This window comes from Rattus norvegicus, chromosome 17, assembly GCF_036323735.1.
Source record: "Rattus norvegicus strain BN/NHsdMcwi chromosome 17, GRCr8, whole genome shotgun sequence".
Lineage (NCBI taxonomy): Eukaryota > Metazoa > Chordata > Mammalia > Rodentia > Muridae > Rattus > Rattus norvegicus.
The window spans coordinates 39,032,143-39,045,000 of record NC_086035.1 but is presented as its reverse complement, the minus strand read 5'-3'; positions in this window follow the sequence as shown (position 1 = coordinate 39,045,000).

The window sequence follows — 12,858 nt, the reverse complement described above, 5'->3', positions numbered from 1 at the left end:
TTTTTGTCTTCTTTTTTTAAAGTTGTATGTTGGTTTGTGTGCCTACCATGGAATATTTTATTTGGTTTTGGGTAGAGTGATGAAACATTTTGATCTATTATTTTGTTTCTCATAGTGAACAGCAATTAGTTTCAAGTCAAGTTTCACCAACCATTATTGTAGATCCCCTGCCATGTGCTGACAATGCACTTAGAGGTTCTCTGCCAAATAAAAGTGACACATATGAGCCTTTAATCTACTTATTTTTTGAGCAGTAAATGAAAAAAACAGTCCATTGCATTTTCAGTATATCAAATCCAACAAGGCAAAGTTCTTTTATTTCTTATACTTCCAGAATATTTAATGTTTCCATATTAAAATAGGAATGAGTCCCATTTTGAAAATAGAGTCTTTAAAACATAGAGACATATAAGGGCTTATTACAATAAACATTTTGGGACACAAACACATATGCACACACACTCATACACCTAGCATGAGTGTGGGTGGTGCTGTCATGGCTACTCAAACGGAGACATTGAACATGGTACATGAACTGGTTTTGAGACTTCTCACTTTGCAACATGAAACAGTTTTCTTATTTTCTCTTTTTTTGTCTGTCCTCTTAAATAAAGGGGAGACTGTTTATAGTATCTCAGGTATATTTTGCAACACATCGTTAAAATGATCCAAAACAAGCAGCTCCAAGGAGCCAGCTTTAGTTAATGATGAACTCGTGATTCACAGGAGCCAGACAGGTTGTTCTGCTGATTCAGCCAGTTGCAGAGGCCTGGGTTGCACATCATTTCCTCACCAGATGAAATTAATATTGTTAAGTGCTTGAAAACTCTGAAGAAAACTATTCAAAGACTCTATGCATTAGACACATTTCTCTCTACATTCAGGACACCAAAATAAAAATGGGGACAGTCTGAATGGCAAGGATCATTTTAAGGCATATTGCTTATCTATTGGTATTTTTTCAAGTTGTCACTAGCTTTAATATTACAAATTATGCCTTTTGGAAGACATGACATTGTGGGAAGGAAAGTGCCTGTTCAAAGTGCCATTTTGTATGTTCCCTGTGAATGTGATTTTTGCATGCAATAATAAAGACCCTTCTCTCAGACACTTAGCATTTCCACTTCAAACTCAAATACTTCTAGTGTTTGAAATAAATGTCAACAATAGAGTACCTTGTGTAAAACCCATTTTACTCTTCCTACAAACAGATGGATTTTGCCTTCTGTTCTCAGACATGGGAGATGTCATCAGTTGCTATAAGGAAAGACAGTTTTCTAAATTCAGACCTTGAAGGAGAAAAAAAAGTCTCTTAGCTTCACCTTAGTAAGGATTTCATTTGTAAATGTTCCTGTCAATTGAAGGGGACAGAAGAGGACCATGACATAACACTATAGCAAAGAAATTTGGCAGGAGGAAATGAGGCAGAGACAGCTGCTAGAGAACAGGGACTCACCATCTGAGTGGACAGATTCCCTTGAAGATCATAAATCTCTCACCATTTCATCATTGGGGAAGGCCACCTACCTACGTATTCAAGCCAGCCTCCTTCCCAATTGAAAAGATAGAATCCATCATAAGATTAAGAGCAATGTCTTCACATACACGTGAATTAAACTGTACCAAAGAAATGAAGTATAAGAGAAAGAAAAGTAAAGTGGAGAGAAAGCAGGTAGAGATCAACATTGGCTTATTACAGATTGGCTTCTTTACATTACATTCTGAATATTTTGTGGCTATTAGTGTGTGAAGAAGTTCAGACAAAGAAAGGAGCCACAGGGCAGAGAATCTTGGTGAACTTAGAATAAAGAATCCCATCCCCCTGAATCTAAGGAAAATTTAGCAGGCTTCCATTGTCAAAGACATGCCCATGTGGCCACAGTGAGTTTTCTTTAGGCCCCCAGAGTTTTGGCAACTTTCCAAAAGTCTTATTAAAAATGCTGCTGAGAATGAATGTTTCTGTAAAGAGCTATTTTTAAAGCTATATAGTAAAACTTGGTATTCATTCTAATTAGAATTAGTCTTGTTTTACTGAGGCTGTTACCTTGGAATGCATTTGGGGTATTCCTTTCAAGTACACAGAGACAGGAAGAGAAGGAAGTGAGGTAGGCACAGTGTGCAGATTGCATTGGTATAAACTTTGGATGTTAAGAACAAGTTTGATAAATGAATTTGGCAGAGAAGCTTCTATGATTACCTAATCACACTGAGCTTTGCTTCTGGCTGCACAACACTACCCACCAAAATGTGTGTGTCTTTAGCACACAAACGCACAAAGTGACCACAGTTGTGGGACAAGGAAAACAAAGAATAAAGTGTAAACAGTAAGTCATAGAACCTTAAAATGGGTCTCTTTTTCATTTACTTTACGTTAAGTTGTAGGAATGTGAGAAATTCAAAGGTAGGTAATTTAATTTGTGAGCCTAACCTCACACTTACAATGGCTAAGTAGGAAGGAGATAATGAAACAAACGTCTCAACTGGTATGATAGTTCCAAGGTTCTAATCAATCCACTGCAAAACGAGAGAGGTCAGAGGTGGAAGGCTGATGCCAAGATCAATAGACAGACACAGTGTCCTTTAATATATAGAACAGAGGATCACCAAGTAGACAGCACGGTTTCAGACAGAAAAGGGGCAAAGATTTATCTTGACTCAAAAGCTCATACCAGCTTGACTGAAGGCCATGGACATAGTTAAATGATATTTCAGAATTCACACTCCATAGTTGAGGCAGAGCTCCAAGTCAGCCTCTGTTATCTTGTATGTTCTATCCCAAAGTGCACAGAATGCTCGCAACCCTCGAGATTTCAATATCCTGTATACTTATAGAACAAAGCACTGAATGGAAAGTTTTATAGAAGTAGATTTATTGTTAATTTTCAAACCTGCTGTTTCCTTTATATTGCTTTCTTTGGCCCGTTGTGTGCTAACCAATTGTGGGTTTTTCTGCCACTAAATGTATAAACAATAGATGAAAAGGAGTTCTAGAATTCACTCTGTGTTTGGGCATAAGCCTTTTTAGGGATATAAATAATACCATTTCCCTAAATAGTGGGGGATCTTTAGGAACAAATCCAGTTTTATTAATTTATTACATTTGTAGTTCCAAAATTAATGAGTGATGATTTTACACACACACACACACACACACACACACACACACACACACACACACACACATAAACACACACACATGGTGGGGAGACAGAGAGAGACACACAGAGAGGCAGATAGACACACACACACATACACACACACACACACACACACACACACACACACCCCACTGTTTTATTTGTAAGAGAATGTGCAGATTGCAGCATTTATGTGGGACATAAGAGGATATTTCATTCGCTAAGTTTACTATTACTCTCTTCTTCAAATTTATTTCTCTTGATTGTATTTTACAGGAACTGTCTTCAATCAACATAAATGGAAAGGGGATCTTAGCAGTGAAGGTTCAGAAGGAAGCGATAAATGGATCTCTGTGAATATGAGGACAGGCTCATCTACAGCGTGAGCTCTAAGAGAGGCTATATAGTGAGACCTGGTTGAAAAGAAAATAAACATTTAAATTATATAAATTACTTGGACTTTATCATACATATGTATCTATAATAACTTTAAGAAGCGGGTTGGGGATTTAGCTCAGTGGTAGAGCGCTTGCCTAGCAAGCACAAGGCCCTGGGTTCGGTCCCCAGCTCCGAAAAAAAAGAAAAAAGAAAAAAAATAACTTTAAGAAGCTTAAAATATATACATAGGCAGTAGAATGGATTTATTTCTTTAGTGCCTCACTGTGTGACCTCAAACTTGCAATCCTCCTGTCTCAACCTCCCATGTGCTGGAATTATAATTGTGTGTCACTGAACCTGCCATAACTTTTAAATATGTATTCTTACTTCCGTAGGTGGATAGAAACATGTTTCTTATTCATGATCTTCATGGTTCAACTTGGACAAGATCTTGAAGACGCAGCTATACTTCCCTACCAGGAAGCATATCTCTCATTCTCCCAAGGCATGAACTTTTTCTATACCACCGGTACATCATAGCATCCAGAGGCACAATGATCTATCTCTTTAGATAGTGATGTAAAACAAAATGATTTTCAAGACCTTGGCATGTTCTAATATATTGACAGCTTGCCTGTGAATATTTATCATCAGTCAAGTTTAACTTAACTCTGATTATCTATTTTGAGACTTAAAAAAATATTTTTTCTCATGTATTAACTCACCCCCAATTACATGACTCAAGAGCTGTTCTATTCCCAGCCTACAGGCAGTTTCCTCCTGCCCTATGCTCCCATTGTTTCACTATAACTCAGCCTCAATATTTCCATATACGTTTAGCCAAAGTCATAAATTTTCGAAAGTTTTTTTATTGCAGATCTCTCACAAGTTACTGCGGTCAATATTTCATTAATATAATCTGACTTACAAGATGAAGTGAACCAGAAATTACCAGGAAAGCAAGAACAATAGGGTAAAATGCAAATGTATTTCAGCGTTCTCAGCATTTCCACTAGGGACAGAAGTCATCCCGGTAAAGGAAACTTACAGAGAATCTTTGTCAGCACTCCTGTCATGCTTGCCTTCGCAGTGAAAAATCAGTGTCATACAACTGCATTGATTCTTCAAAAACAGCCTTAGATGGCCTTATGTTTTTTCTTTTTATTCTCAACCACATTCATTCTATAAATAAGCAAAAAAGATCCCCACATGTAAAATGAAAAAAAGGGAAAACCGAAACATATTTAAAGCTGTGATCTAACCAGGGCACCATTGTGTGTTGATCCTGTGGGATGCATCTGCTTTCACTGCTGTAGCCAAAGCAAAAAGGCTAGAATGGCAGCCAACTGGAGGGAAATTAATCTTCTGGCTTTGATGGCTTGGGACGCTGGAGCTCAGTTTTATAGGACAATGTCACAGCAGTTGAATTACTTAGAGGAGTGTCATTTCCCATGAAATTCTGGTTATTGTCCCCATGTCTCTTGTGTGGAAACCCATCAGGGCTCTTTAGCTAAACCATCCAGCAGGAGAGTTCTCACTTTTACACTCATACCTAGTCTACCTAGCTAAAATGTTATGTTTATATCTCCAGTGACTTCTGATTCCCCTGCAAGTACATAAATAGTAAAAGTTTACATGATGGCGTTTGCATGGCTAGTGCTGAGAGCAAGTCCCTGAAAAGGAGAGTAACTTCATTTTAGACAGGAAGTACCAGCTAGAGCTCAGAAGAGTATCATTCATCCTTAAATCTATATTATCAGAAGAACAGGGTACTGGGCACTGTGAAACAGACAAATAGATACCTACGAAAAAGAAAGAGTTCTCCATATAAGCACACTGCTGCCCCAGCAGCAATGGCAACAGGTTCACTCTAAAGACAAAAGGTAACAAAACAGGAAGATGATTTGTAGTGAAAAGAATTCTATGAACTCCTGTTCTTTTTAAACACTTTGTCCTTGGCTTCTTTAGAAGGTTTGGGAAAATCTAGGAGGTGGAACTTTACTGGAGGAACTGGCTTATCTAGGAGAAGCATTGGGTTTTCACAGTCTGGTCCCACGGCTAACATTAAGATGTACTGTAATGTAACTAGCTGCCTCGTTTACTTGCCACCACATAGTCCCTGTCACACATAAGGTGTGAGCCAAAACAAAGCCTTCCATCCTTACCATGTGCTATTAGGTCTTCCTGAAAGAAAGCAAGTGAACTAGCATAACGCTGAATAGAAATACACCATCAAATACTTCAAGTTTTAAACTTTATTTAATTTTGTATTTTTGGTAGGGTGAACCTGCCATGGTACACATGTGGAGAAGAAAGAGCAGTTTAAAGGAGCAGATTCTGTCCTACTCTGTGTGGGTTCTAGGGACCAAAATCAAGTCATCAGGCGTGGCCGTAAGTGCCTTCAGTTGTTGAGCCATCTCCAGGACTTGGGGGGTTTTTGGTTATTGTTTTGTTTTGATTGTTTTTAACATTTCAGGCTACATCATAAAATATACCCAGTTAATTTAATGTGCATCATAATGTTGAACTACCAAAGCTCTCAATTAATCATTAATTCACTTTTTCATTATATCTCTCTAAAATCAAAAGGTTGGAATTTTAAAAAAAAGTATCGGTATTTTTTTAAAGGAAAATAAATACTTTATCTTCTTCTTTTCTTCCTCCACTTTCTTCCATTCTCTTCCTCTCTCCCCCATTTGTGGAAATCAAATTAATGAAAGCCCAAATTTGAATGGTGATTAGTAGAAATGGAGATAGATCCTGGGAGGACTGTATTTTCTACTAACAGAAGCCATTTGCAAATGTGTAACCAGCACTAATCTTCTTATTTTCATCAAATGCAGGGAAATAAAATACAGGGAGATAAAAGATCTATTGAATCCAAAACCTGCCACCTAATTTTAAGTTGTAGTCCTGGTTAGTATCAAATATCCCAGTATCAAATATCCCAGCACTGGAAAGAAATCTTTCAGCAGGCCTGGACAGGAGGAGAAAGTGTAGATGAACATTATGGATTCTTTATAGAAAAGTTATTGGACCTCGACATCAGAGAATGTAGCATTAAAAAGATTTAGTTCTAGACAAGGTGCCTAGAAAGTCCAGAGTTAGTTAACAATGTAACCAAACTGTGTTACAAGTGAGTGCAAATTTTAACTCTTTCTTCCTGTGTTGACAAAGAAGTGTCTTGCATAGCAGTAGTACTCTGCACCCTCTGTGAGCATTCAGCACACTATGTGAGCACTCAGCACACTATGGGAGCATTCAGCACACTGTGAGTACTCAGCACACTGTGAGAACTCAGCACATTGTGTGAGTACTCAGCACTCTGTGTGAGCACTCAGCACACTATGGGAATACTCAGCACACTGTGAGTACTCAGCACACTGTGAGAACTCAGTACATTGTGTGAGTACTCAGCACTCTGTGTGAGCACTCAGCACACTATGGGTACACTCAGCACACTGTGTGAGTACTCAGCACACTGTGAGCACTCAGCACATTGTGTGAGTACTCAGCACTCTGTGTGAGCACACAGCACACTATGTGAATACTCTGTACACTGTATGAGCACTCAGCACTCTGTGTGAGCACACAGCACACTATGTGAATACTCTGTACACTTTATAAGCACTCAGCACTCTGTGTGAGCACTCAGCACACTATGGGAACATTCAGCACACTGTGAGCACTCAGCACATTGTGTGAGTACTCAGCACATTGTGTGAGTACTCAGCTCTCTGTGTGAGCACACAGCACACTGTGTGAGTACTCAGCACTCTGTGTGAGCACTCAGCACACTGTGTGAGTACTCAGCACTCTATGTGAGCACACAGCACACTGTGTGAGTACTCAGCACACTGTGAGCACTCAGCACATTGTGTGAGTACTCAGCACTCTGTGTGAGCACACAGCACACTATGTGAATACTCTGTACACTGTATGAGCACTCAGCACTCTGTGTGAGCACACAGCACACTATGTGAATACTCTGTACACTGTATGAGCACTCAGCACTCTGTGTGAGCACTCAGCACACTATGGGAACACTGAGCACACTGTGTGAGTACTCAACACACTGTGAGCACTCATCACATTGTGTGAGTACTCAGCACTCTGTGTGAGCACACAGCACACTGTGTGAGTACTCAGCACTCTGTGAGCACTCAGCACACTGTGTGAGTACTCAGCACTCTATGTGAGCACTCAGCACACTGTGAGCTCTCAGAACATTGTGTGAGTACTCTAAACACTAAACAGTCAGCACACTGTATGAATATTCTACACACTGGGTAAACACTCAACAGTGTGTGAGGATGCTGTTCTCTGTGTGAGCACTCAGAACACTCATGAGCACTCTGCACACTTTGTGAATATTCAGTGCACTGTGTGACCACTGTGTGAGGACTCTGCACACTGAGTATTCTGCATACTGCATAAGTACTCTGTACACTGTATGAGCACTCAGCACACTGTGTGAGGACTGTACACACTGTGTGAGTATTCTGCACACTTTGTGAGTACTCTGCATACTCTGTGAGCACTCAGCAAGATCTTCACTGGTTAACTTGATGAAACTTTCACTTGAAAACTTCCCAGAAATGTGCTTCCTGTGCTCCCATCTCCCTAATCAGTGTTCCGTCATATGAAGCCTGTAACACTTAGGAGTATCATTTACACTTGAATTTGTTTACCAGTTGCTGGCTCCAGCTTCCTTCAGATGCTCTTCATCTGAGACCATGAATCTTTCAAAAATATATACTTAATTTCTTACTCCACCAAAAGTCCTCAGGGTGTATGGGTGGCCATTTTTCTCATAGCTGTCATTGAACTTACATGATTACTGGTTTGTTTCCCCAGCAGGACTGTTGGGAGGGCAGGAACCACCATGTGATGTATGTCTGTGAAGATCTTTAAGTAACAGTGACTCTAAAGTCCCTGTACACAAATCATTAAATTGGAACTATTAACTCCAAACAGCACTTCAGTAGCTGGCTCTACCACTCTGAAAAATTGTTTTCCACATTTACTTTAAGTAATAAAAGGATTTTTTCTATGCACAAATACTATAAACAGAATCCTTAAACATAATGCTTCTATTTATAAACAGACAGTCAATGGGGCTATGGTAGAATTTTAGGTAATGTAGGCAGAAGAATTTTAGTTCTTTTATACATAACCTGATGAGTGGAGCTAGTCAGATTCAACCGATGGTTGAGTAGATTACAGCTTATTTTACCTTATCAATGAAAAACTTGCAAATAGTTGAAAAGAAAGGTTAATTTTCTTGACTCTAATCATTATGTTTTACACACACACACACACACACACACACACACACACACACAAACCTATGCACAGTAACATACTGGAATGCAAACTTTAAATAGAGACAACTTTCATTGACTCAATTTTTTAATAAGGAACTAGCCTTATCCATTTATGGTGACTCATACCTGTAAACATGGCACTTGAGAAGATGAGGCAGAAAAATTTCCATGAATTTGAGGCCAGAGTGGATTACATAGTTAGAGAATAACCTGGACTTCGAAATGGGATCAGTTCCCAAATAAATGTAATCATATCAAGCCAAATCTAATCAAACAAACACAAAAAAGCAAACTAGAAAAGGGGGAAAATAAATATGTTTTAGATGCCAAGGAAATATCTCTTCTGGTAAAGGAACTGATTAGCAAGCCTGAGGACTTGAGTTCTGTTCCCAAAATGAAAAAGGAGAATCAGTTACCAGTTCCTTCAAGCTGTCTTTTTACGTGCACACCTACCATTGTTTCTGCATAGACGCACATGTACCCACACAGATAAATGTAGAAAAGGAAAAGGGAGGGCTCCTTTACAAATCTGTTTTGCATGAGAACTCACGAAGTGAGTGTGAACCCTATAAAGCTAAAGCATGTGAGGGAAGAAATTGTGATATTTGTCTGGAAACATCTTTGCTAGGACACAAGATGGAGAGACCACATTTGCTTCTAGTTCTCTTCAGCCTCTGAACTATTTTCAAGTGCCTTAAAGAACTCATCTTCAAGGTGCTTCTGTGTATGTAAGCAACTTCTAGTCTAAGGAAAGTTCAAATAGAAGACAACCATGAGACCAGACAGGTCAAAAATCTTACAAAAATGTGATGTGGATAGAAATCCTGTTTTATAGCAGCCGCTACTGCTACCTACTCACGAGGAAGAGGCTTCTTGCTCCTTGGGGCTTCAAATGAACCGCCTTGTATGATATTATTTAATGCATAGGGGATATTTAATGCATAGGGGATATTTAATGCACAGGGGATATTTAATGCATAGGGGATATTTAATGCATAGGGGATATTTAATGCATAGGGGATATTTAATGCATAGGGGATATTTAATGCATAGGGGATATTTAATGCACAGGGGATATTTAATGCATAGGGGATATTTAATGCATAGGGGATATTTAATGCATAGGGGATATTTAATGCACAGGGGATATTTAATGCACAGGGGATATTTAATGCACAGGGGATATTTAATGCATAGGGGATATTTAATGCATAGGGGATATTTAATGCACAGGGGATATTTAATGCATAGGGGATATTTAATGCATAGGGGATATTTAATGCATAGGGGATATTTAATGCATAGGGGATATTTAATGCACAGGGGATATTTAATGCACAGGGGATATTTAATGCACAGGGGATATTTAATGCATAGGGGATATTTAATGCACAGGGGATATTTAATGCACAGGGGATATTTAATGCACAGGGGATATTTAATGCATAGGGGATATTTAATGCATAGGGGATATTTAATGCATAGGGGATATTTAATGCACAGGGGATATTTAATGCATAGGGGATATTTAATGCATAGGGGATATTTAATGCATAGGGGATATTTAATGCATAGGGGATATTTAATGCATAGGGGATATTTAATGCATAGGGGATATTTAATGCATAGGGGATATTTAATGCATAGGGGATATTTAATGCATAGGGGATATTTAATGCATAGGGGATATTTAATGCACAGGGGATATTTAATACATAGGGGATATTTAATGCATAGGGGATATTTAATGCATAGGGGATATTTAATGCATAGGGGATATTTAATGCACAGGGGATATTTAATGCATAGGGGATATTTAATGCACAGGGGATATTTAATGCATAGGGGATATTTAATGCATAGGGGATATTTAATGCATAGGGGATATTTAATGCATAGGGGATATTTAATGCACAGGGGATATTTAATGCATAGGGGATATTTAATGCATAGGGGATATTTAATGCATAGGGGATATTTAATGCATAGGGGATATTTAATGCATAGGGGATATTTAATGCACAGGGGATATTTAATGCACAGGGGATATTTAATGCATAGGGGATATTTAATGCATAGGGGATATTTAATGCATAGGGGATATTTAATGCATAGGGGATATTTAATGCATAGGGGATATTTAATGCACAGGGGATATTTAATGCATAGGGGATATTTAATGCACAGGGGATATTTAATGCATAGGGGATATTTAATGCATAGGGGATATTTAATGCATAGGGGATATTTAATGCATAGGGGATATTTAATGCACAGGGGATATTTAATGCATAGGGGATATTTAATGCATAGGGGATATTTAATGCATAGGGGATATTTAATGCATAGGGGATATTTAATGCACAGGGGATATTTAATGCATAGGGGATATTTAATGCATAGGGGATATTTAATGCATAGGGGATATTTAATGCATAGGGGATATTTAATGCATAGGGGATATTTAATGCATAGGGGATATTTAATGCATAGGGGATATTTAATGCATAGGGGATATTTAATGCACAGGGGATATTTAATGCACAGGGGATATTTAATGCATAGGGGATATTTAATGCATAGGGGATATTTAATGCATAGGGGATATTTAATGCATAGGGGATATTTAATGCATAGGGGATATTTAATGCATAGGGGATATTTAATGCATAGGGGATATTTAATGCACAGGGGATATTTAATGCATAGGGGATATTTAATGCATAGGGGATATTTAATGCATAGGGGATATTTAATGCATAGGGGATATTTAATGCATAGGGGATATTTAATGCATAGGGGATATACGAACTTCCATGTTGCTACCTAGTACCTTTCTGTACTTTTGCAAATAAAATACTTTCTGTCAGTAAACGCTGGTTTGGAATTTCAAGCATACTTTACCCAAATGAAGTTAATAGAAATGGGTTTCATTTAATGACCTTTGATGCAGGAATACTTTGCACAGGGACAAATCCATGTTGATAAGTGAGGTTTGATGTGCAGAAAAGGGCGGGTTACAGTAAAATGGTACTTTTGGGCTTCCCTAATCCAAACTCAAAACTGTTCCTGAATCTGGCACTCTTCAATAATCACCGTAAAGCCATGCTTAACTGGAAAATTTCACACCTGATCTCCTGTGTAAAGTTGTCTTTAACCTACATTGATAAGGTGTGATGACAGATAAATGAATGTTACATTTCTCTTTGCTCTCCTCCCCGTATCTCATTTATATATGCAAATATATAAAATTCAAAAAAAATATTCAAAACATTTTTGCATCCAAACATTTCCCATGTAAAAAGTCAAAATGCATCCTTCTATAATGTTTATCATGTGTATTTTGTAAATTTCACACACCATTTGGGGGCAAACAAAACCTTCCTGAATTATTATTAATCTACTTTCTGTAATACTTTTTATTTCCTGTTCATTTATTTTTATCTTCTTCTTTTAAGCAATATTATTTCCTAAAATTATTCTTTGACCATCTCATAATATATACCCTGATAATATCCACCCAGCTCCCCTCCCACCCCTTCTAGGCTAGATGCGTCCCAATATATCTCTGCAAACTTCATCTGCTTATGTCCTGGCCTGTTTCCTGCAGCCCACTGCATCCAATCAGTGCTGCCTACAGTAGTTTTGATAGAGCCGTTGGTTTCACCGTATGCAGATATCTACGACTGCAGCGAGTTCAACGTCATGATGCCCAGAAGACAAAATTTCTCCCTGCCTCTTCAATCTTCAGCTTTAAGGTTCTTTCTGTCACCTCTTCCTTGATGCTCCCTGACAGATGAGATGGGCATAGGGTGATTGATATAGATGTCCCATGCAGGGCTGAACATTCAACAGTCACTTCTCAGTTATCTGACCAGCTAAGGATCTCAGAATTAGTTAATAATACCCATGCAGAAGATTCCCCTTGTCAAGGTTTAGGGTAACACCAATGTAAGGACATAACATTAATTTTAAAAAGCCAATTTGATAGCATACCTGTCTGGCCAATTAACATT